Raw genomic sequence first — 8,376 nt, 5'->3', positions numbered from 1 at the left:
GCCTAAAAATAGCCATGCATTTAATTAAATGGCAGTGAAAAGAAGGACTTTGCTCTGTTTGATCTTTCCCTGTGTCATTGTTACTTTCTAAGAAATAACAGCTTTCCCCTTAGGACAGAACCATTAGATTGACTTAATCATCTAACCTTGACTTAAGGTATTATAGTGACCTGTGTTTCCTGCATTTGTTTTTTTTGCATATAGCACCTTAATTGCCAATCAAAGGAATGCACTCTTTGACTGACAGATATAGTTGGATGTGGGCCACCAAGTTATCTACAAAATGGCAGAGATCAAGAAGTAGATGAAAATTCTAATTATGAGGTACATGACCACAAACACGACAAAATATTCCTCTTACATTTTCCTCAAAGGGAGCAAGAATAAAAGCAGTTGAAACCTTATCCCTGTTTTTTTTTCCATCAAGAGTACTGGCAGAAGATACACTGACCCAGAAAAACTTTGCTGTACACTTAATTCTGGTCCATTGGTTTGGTTGCACATTAGTTGTAATCTACTATGAACCTAATGCTCATTCCAGTAATTAGTTTAAATACAGTAAAGGCCTATGGGCGAAAGATGAGGAAATTCCAACATTCAGTTTTGGTAGAGACAAGAGGAGAGTGTTTAGGGCTAAACCTTAAGGTTTACACCTTGTCACAGGGCACAGAGCCCCGCAGGAAAGGGTCCTTCCCTCCCTCTTCTACAGGCAGAAGGAAGCTAGCTCTCTGAGCTCAATGGAGGTCACGTAGCCACAGTCAAAACAGCTTTGAATCCAAGTTATTAAGCTCTGCTGAAAATAGGAGTATACTAACTTTGGCTTGTCACCCTGTCTGAGAGCTCTCTGTCTGTTCAGACCATAAATATTATCCTGTCACTTCCTCAAAGACAAACCCAGAGTCTCCCTGAATGAAGAGTAAAAAAATATGCAAAGTCCAACAGCACTGGTGGGCCTCAGGCAAGCTATCTTCAGAGGGAAATCATGCCCACGCTGCTCTGCAATCACTGTGATCTGGAGAGCATTCCTTGGTGTCCAGGAGCTGCCCAGATTTGCTGTTAATTTCCGCCAATTCAGGCCTTCTAAATCAATCAAAACTCCAGTCAGAAGCTCCAGGCTGTAACTGGATCATTTCCATGTGAAAATACTATTATCCAGGTTATGAGACTGCACGATTACATAGGTCACTTATGCTATGACTCCATGAACTCATGACTCAGCTCTTCAGCACAGATGCAGGAGGAGATGGCTTCAGGCAGGCATACTTTTGTTTTCTTTTGTATAGTGATACTTCAGTGGCTTACAAACCTTCACATTACCTGCACCGCTTTCCCTGTACGTTTCTAAGTTCCTAAAGGACCTCATTCAGGAAAGCACTCATGGGCATGCTCAGCTGTTCCACAGACTGCAGTGAGGTTTCAATGCTAGCACTTAAGCAGATTTAAAGGACTTACTTAGGCACTTTACTTAGTTTTCTGTTATTTCATGTAACAGGATATTTTATTTTCACTAAACTCCACTATTTTCTTTTTTAAGGTTTGGGCCAGCATCTTCACTGAAAGCCTTCACTGTGAAACCAATAGTGTAAACCTGTGGATTTCATGGAATCTCTGAGCCTTTATTTGGAGCTAACCTTTTCATGCAGTAGGATTTTTTTGTTTTGATTTATTTGTTCCCTCCTGTCATTCTCACTGGTTTCTCTTAGGCAGAAAAGATTGCTGGGGACTAGGGAACCCTTTTTGAAGAGGGAAGGTATGCCACGTTTCCCAACAACGGCCAGACACTGTGTTCAGACACAGTGTAGGCAAACACTTTGCCTCAAAATCTCTCATGCTTTGTACCAGGCAATGGGTTGTTGTCAGAGAAGGATGGCTGTCATGGTGCTTCATATATTTTTAGTGTAGGGGACCGATATATTAACTGTTTTAAATGGAGGAAACAAAGAGGTATTGAAGAGCCTCCAGCATTACTCTAATACATACCTCACTGCTTAAGTGTAAAGAAAGCTGGCAAGCCCCAGTGTACTGATACACCACCTTTCTGATGATCAAAAAGTGTATCAGAGAAACACTACTACTCAGCTATTTTCCTGGAGGGTTCGCTCCTGCAGAGATCAACTCTGTACTGTCCAACAAAAGCGCGAGAAAAGATGTACTGTTGGACTGATAAATAGCTTTTGTCTTATTGGGATTATTCATTTAGCCTCTTCCACTTCCCCTTTAGAGGTGTATCACCAGTGCACACCCAAAAAGGTGCTAAACTGTGATCTGAGCAGAAAATGCAAAATATCTTGGAATTAAAGCAGTTAAGGGGCTGTCTGATTTATCACGTACAGTTTCTGCACAGTGCTTGAAGGACTTTGGTTTAAAATTACATTAATACAAAAACAGCCAGAGAGCTGTCTTATTCAAAATATATATTTAAGGTTCTGTTTGAGCGGTGGGGGGGTGTTTCCTTTTCATTCCTTGATCTTTCAAATTCTATTTGTTCCTTGAAGAACATTTCCTGCACTGCAACACAACTTCCACTGCACAGCACTGCGCACCATTAAGAAAACAGACATTTTTTTTCTCCAGAAAGGGAAGAATTTGAAGATTTCAAGGTTGATGGAGTTTTCTTTTGTTGTATATTTGAATATATTTCAAAGCTATACAATATCTCCATTACTTTCTCTCCTAATACTATTCTCTGACAACTCACTTGCACCCTGAGCAGAGATTTTATTTCAGCTCTCCATGATGGTATTCAGGTCTTTCCTGAGTCATAGCAATTAGTTTTTAAAACAATGGACAGAGATAACTTATAGTATTCCTTGTGTGTGTAATTAAGTGTTGGGTTATGATAAATATATGTCACTATACGTCCTCCATCTAGCTTGATTAGAATCAGATTTAACAGTCCTTCATAGTCATTTTTATTTTAATCATGCCTGATGTAAATGATTCAGTCTGCAACTTATATTTCATCTCTGGTCATGAAATACACTACTCCACTAGCAATGCTGTCTGGGTACTGCAAAGTGGTGAATGTGTCTGTTTCTCTGTCTGTTCCAGAAGAAATCCATCTGCCACTTGGTGAGTCTTTTTATGCGTTGTGTGAAATACTGGGTCCTGTCTGTGTCAGAGACCTGGAATCCCTGCTCCTGGGCAGGATCTCCCAGCTGGCAATAGCCACGTGTCCGGACCGACCCTTTCTCTAAGCCGTCTAAGCCAACAGCGGGCTACATGGGTGTCATCTATTCAACACGCTGCAGCCACATTTTCATGGTAGATGTTGGTATCTCTTCACATACAGCTGTCTGGCCAGCTGTGAGTGTTCAGATGCTTGCACCCATGTTACTGTAGTGCCATGCCTGGGCTAATATCACTTAAGTCTCTGGCTTTAAGCAGGTTGTGGTAGCTCAGGCTCAACCCTGAGAGCTTTGTGACTTCCAGGTCCAGCATGTACAGGTATGCAGGAGTGCAGGTCTATAGTGGCAGGCCCAACATATTGCTCTGTCTGTCACCCATGTTCCCTCTACCCTTATTTCCAGAAGGCCTCAGAACATCGTATCATTTCCACAACCTCTTCTTCAAACCTCATAGCACTTCCTCAACACTTGTTTCTTTCTTCAGTCCCCCATTACCTAACTCAAGTTGACAAGCATGACACCATTCATCATTCACTTATTCATTTCATGATTCTTCCAGAACCTCTCCTTACAAGATGACATCTAGAAATACATCCTTCCTCAGCACAGAAACCATCTTTCTTCAGGGCAACTGTGTTATCCTGACCGCTACTATGATTTACTGGTTATTGCTCTTAGCTGTGTTGTAGTTAGATGCTGTTTACTTGTTGATTAATAAAAAGAGGTTTAATAAATATAACCTATTCTTTTCAAAGTGACACAAAAATAATCCAACATCCCTGATATGAAGGAAGTTTATTACCAGCCTCTCTTCTGAATGAAATAATTAAAAGTCTCCCATCCTCCCTCTCTCCCCCAGTCCACTGCTGAGCACCAGTGCCCTCACTTCTGTTTTGTACATAGAACTTGATGTTCTGGACTCCTGCCACTGCAGGGCTGCATTGCATTGATCACTTCCATAATTCTCTTTTTTTCCAAGAATGAGATATCACTGCTTGGCTGCCAAAGGAATCGAGTGAGTGATATCCCTGGAGCTGATGCTTAAGGAATATCTTTAAGGTCTGAACTTTTCCCAACCAATGGATAATTTATTTCTTTTGCTTTGCTTGTTCCCAAGAAACTCTATGACAGTAAAATACTATGTTTCTTCCTTTTGACATTAAATATGTCTCTTTGACAGTTTCATTGTGTTATTAGCTTTTTTATGTTACTCAGAGAGCTTGTATTATGTTATCTGAAATGCAGGGGTGATCCCTGTACAATAAATTCTAAACATCCTCTCAAAGTTCAAGAAGCAGCAAATTAGCTAAAAGAAGTTACCAAGTATGCGCAGTTCAATTTTTGATAATGCACAGTGCACAGTCAAGAATACAATGATGAAGCTCTTCCCTTACTTAGAGTACTCATTTTTCCAGGCAGAGCAGTTTGTCTCCTATGTGACAGTTTTTCAGAAAACTTTCCACTATCTACTCCTTATTTCAGTGAAAATGAAGTGTGAGTTTTAAAAGTGTTAATGAATTGAACCTCAAAAGTATGGTACTTTTCAGTTTGAGTAAGAAATTGATACTACTCCTTCTGCTCCGCTGTTCAGTGAGGTCTCAGGATTTTTCAGAAAGGCTTTTAAATGGACCCCAACATTGTGGTTTTGTTGCTGGTAGCGCAGAGAGCTCTCTGGAGTGGATGTTCTGTGGACACAGATATACCAGGATCTATTTAATACACAGTTACCATGAATACAGGGGTGATCCCCACAATCCCTTCAAGTCGTGCATCCCATCTGAATCACATACTTCTAAAATAGCCTTTGGACTATGTCTGTTGGCAGTGACTGATGTAGACAACCTTTAAACAGGTGACCAAAGAACTAAAAGTGTGTCTTCTCAGCCCTTTAGTAAGATGTTTCTGCCTTTTTCAATATTTTTATTCCTTCCTTTCTTGAGTGTGTTTGCCAATCATCTAACATCTCAGTACATAAAATGCTGCAGTTGGCTAAGCAAGCAAGAATTCTGTATTGACTTGCAAGGCTGTAGATTTAATAACACCATCTAGAATTCAAGCTTTGGGGTATTTACCGTTGTTCTTGAAGTCATAAGCTACTTATCCCCAGGGGACAGAAAGGAACAACTTTTTCTTGTGAGTCACTACATTTAATAATTGAATATCTACATGCTAAGTAGAGTTTCTTTCCCTGGAAGCAAAAGCAATTCCTGCAGGCAATATATAAAGCTAAATAGACAATGTGGCTCATTCTGCTTACTCTGATGGTTCCCTGACTGTGAATCTTCTCAGATTATACCATATGTTGAGTGGATTATGAATGTGGTTGAAATTACGGAGGAGAGAAAGTCAAGCAAAACCAGCAAGTCAGCTTAAAAAGGACTGCAAAAATAAATCACAATTGGGAAATACATTTTATTTCATGCAAAAAGGTTTTAAAGATCATGCTCTCCAGAATTCTGAACACCAAGACACAACAGTGAGCTACATTCTGTCTCAGCTATGGTGTTTTGGGGGGGTTGAGGTTTCTTAAACTGTTTTCTTTTTGTTATTTTTTGTATTTAGTTACACAGAGAAGGAAGGGAAGGGGCTGTTAGTTTTAAATAGGGTTATTCATGGTTCATATGTAAATACAAAACTAACCTACATCAGCACATATAGCAGTAGGCCTGATTTTTTTGGAATTGGTGTAGAAAGCACATTTTAAGAGTCATTACAAAGGACTAAAAAAGCTGAATCCTCCAAGAACAGAAGAAGCATTTCACCCTTGCCTTGAACATGTTTTCCAGCTTTTACATACTGTCCTGCACTAGCATGTCAGCCCAAATGTCTTCAGAAAGTGGGATGGTTCCTGCCCATTTTTCCAAGGCAGAGTCCTCTATTAAAGCCTAAACTTAAGCCAAAAGCCTGGACCTGGATTCAAAGCCTGCCAAAGGCTAAGGGGGTTTAAAGGTCCAATTACCAATTTGGTAATAATAATTCTAAAGGATAAACTATTCACCTGGGCCCAATGGGTCAGGGGAAGAACAGATAGCCAGCAGCACAGTCACTTGCCCAGATATCATGTGAATACGCCTGCGTGCTCTTGGAAGGATGTGGAAACTGTGTACCTAGACGCAAAAATCTTCCCCCTTGAAAAAAGGCTATGAAGCTACCAAAACAATAAAATTGATCCTAGTTTCATATAGGAATTACATATGTTTACAAATTTAGGTATTAGCCCTTCACCAGAATGAGCAGCAATGTATACCTGGGTGAGTGAGTCCTCTGCTACCTATGCAGTTTTAATTGTATACGTGCATGGGGGGTGGGGGTTCTGTCTTTGTTTATAGAAACTGCATTTTCAAGGCTTAAACTGCATCTTTCTTTCTCTTTTAGTGAAAGACAGGTTCAGAGTATGTCCACTCTGGTCTTGCTTGTCCACTCTGGACAACTGGGCAGATCTCTCATGACTGTTATTCTCAGAAACATTTCTCAGACAAGAGGGAGGTACCACAAAAATAACTGTTTTTTCCTGGAAATATTATGTCTTCTGTTTCAAACATCTAGATATGCCCAAGCATACAGCAGTGAAAATGAGCAGTTATTCTAACCACTCATCTCTAGAACCAAGTGACTCATAGCCACAGGATCCGATTTTATTTTATTTTAAATGCCTCACCAAGTTGAGTATAAGAAGTCCCATGATGTTGAATGAAATTGTTTATGATTGTATTACCAGTCTTGCCTCAAACTTCCTGCATCACCTTATCTGAGTCATTTAATCACCCACAGACCTGCATCTCCACACTAAAGAGGTGAAGACGGCAATGCTTCCTTTGCTCAGCAATCCAGCAGCTTGTTTAAGGAAGCACAAGCACAAGTCGGTGGTATCCAAGAACAAGTCATTGGTAGGTCACTAACACCTCTCCATCGATTAGCTCAGGCCAGCCTGAGGCAGAGACCAGGGGAGCTCAACACATGCAACTGATTACACAGGGCTGTGTGAAGGCTATTTGGCAGCTATTGCCTTGCCCCTCTCTGATGGATGAATAGAGGGAGTGGATCTTTATCCATTCCAGCATGATCAGGCACCATTAACGCTATCTGTGCTGACCTGGGGCAGAGGTTTCCTACACAGGCTGCTGCCACCTTTCCAAAGCAGAGGAAAATGAACTCTGGCTTTGCAGCTCAGTTGAGCCCGCATCTTTTGCCATGCAAAAGTCATTGCAGCACCAGCAAAGCAGCGAGTGCTCCACTTGTGCAGAAGAAATTCTGCTCCTGAGATGCTGTTACAGGCCCCATGGCAAGTGGGTGACTCTCCACTCAGGCTCCTGCTGATGCCTGCATTTTCCATGGGAAGGGGAGAGCTGGCAGAGGATGGGATGAGGCACAGCAACCCAGCCCAGCAGCTGATGTGAAAATGAGCCGCACTCAGGCGAGTGGGACTCCTGGCACAGCCTTATGCCTTGCAGTATGTCTGCACGTATGAGCACAGGACAGAGAAAAGAAAACACGGGAACAGAAAAAGGAAGAGAGCTTCATCTGGGAGAGAAAAAGAAATGTTTTATGATATAATATGAGGGGAGGAGAAAAAGAAAAGGAAACCAGCCTTAAATGTGTATGTATATATCAGTGGAAAACACCCAACCATCCCCAGCCTTTTTCCAGTTGGAAGTATTCACTTTTTCATAGTCCCACAGTAAAGCCATGAGCAGTTAATGGCCAGAAGTAGTCCAGTCTGTACCTTACTTTTGATCCACATCCTTTCTCTTGCCTATATCTTGTTAGCAACTGTGCAAGTAGCATCCAAATGGTTTTTTAACTCTGTTGTGGGTTTTAGGCCAGCATTTACTGAGTCAATAGAAAAATTCCCATCCACTTCTGTGGACATTGGATCAGACTTAGGAAGAGTGGCATTTTAAAAACAACTGAGGAATTAAGAATGCCTGAGCTAATTAGACATGCTGGCACATATACTGTTTCCCTCCATCTGCCATGCTTCAGACAGTTATGTCGCTAGGAACAATAATTCTTCATATTCTCATGGCAGATACCATATGGTTTCAGAAAAAACTTTAGCCATGACAGCTTGTGGTATTGGACCATGAGTTTAAACTTGTTCTAATATTATTGTTTCATCTGATTTCACATTAACCAGTCTGTGTCATACCTGTGATTTTTTCCCACCTTCAACCCTGAGCTGATTGTAATCAGCTTGTGTATTTCAAAGTAGCCGGCCAAAAGGATATGAATCCATTGTCTGAATTTA

The sequence above is a fragment of the Apteryx mantelli genome, chromosome 7 (assembly GCF_036417845.1).
Source record: "Apteryx mantelli isolate bAptMan1 chromosome 7, bAptMan1.hap1, whole genome shotgun sequence".
NCBI lineage: Eukaryota > Metazoa > Chordata > Aves > Apterygiformes > Apterygidae > Apteryx > Apteryx mantelli.
This window is presented reverse-complemented; position numbering follows the sequence as displayed.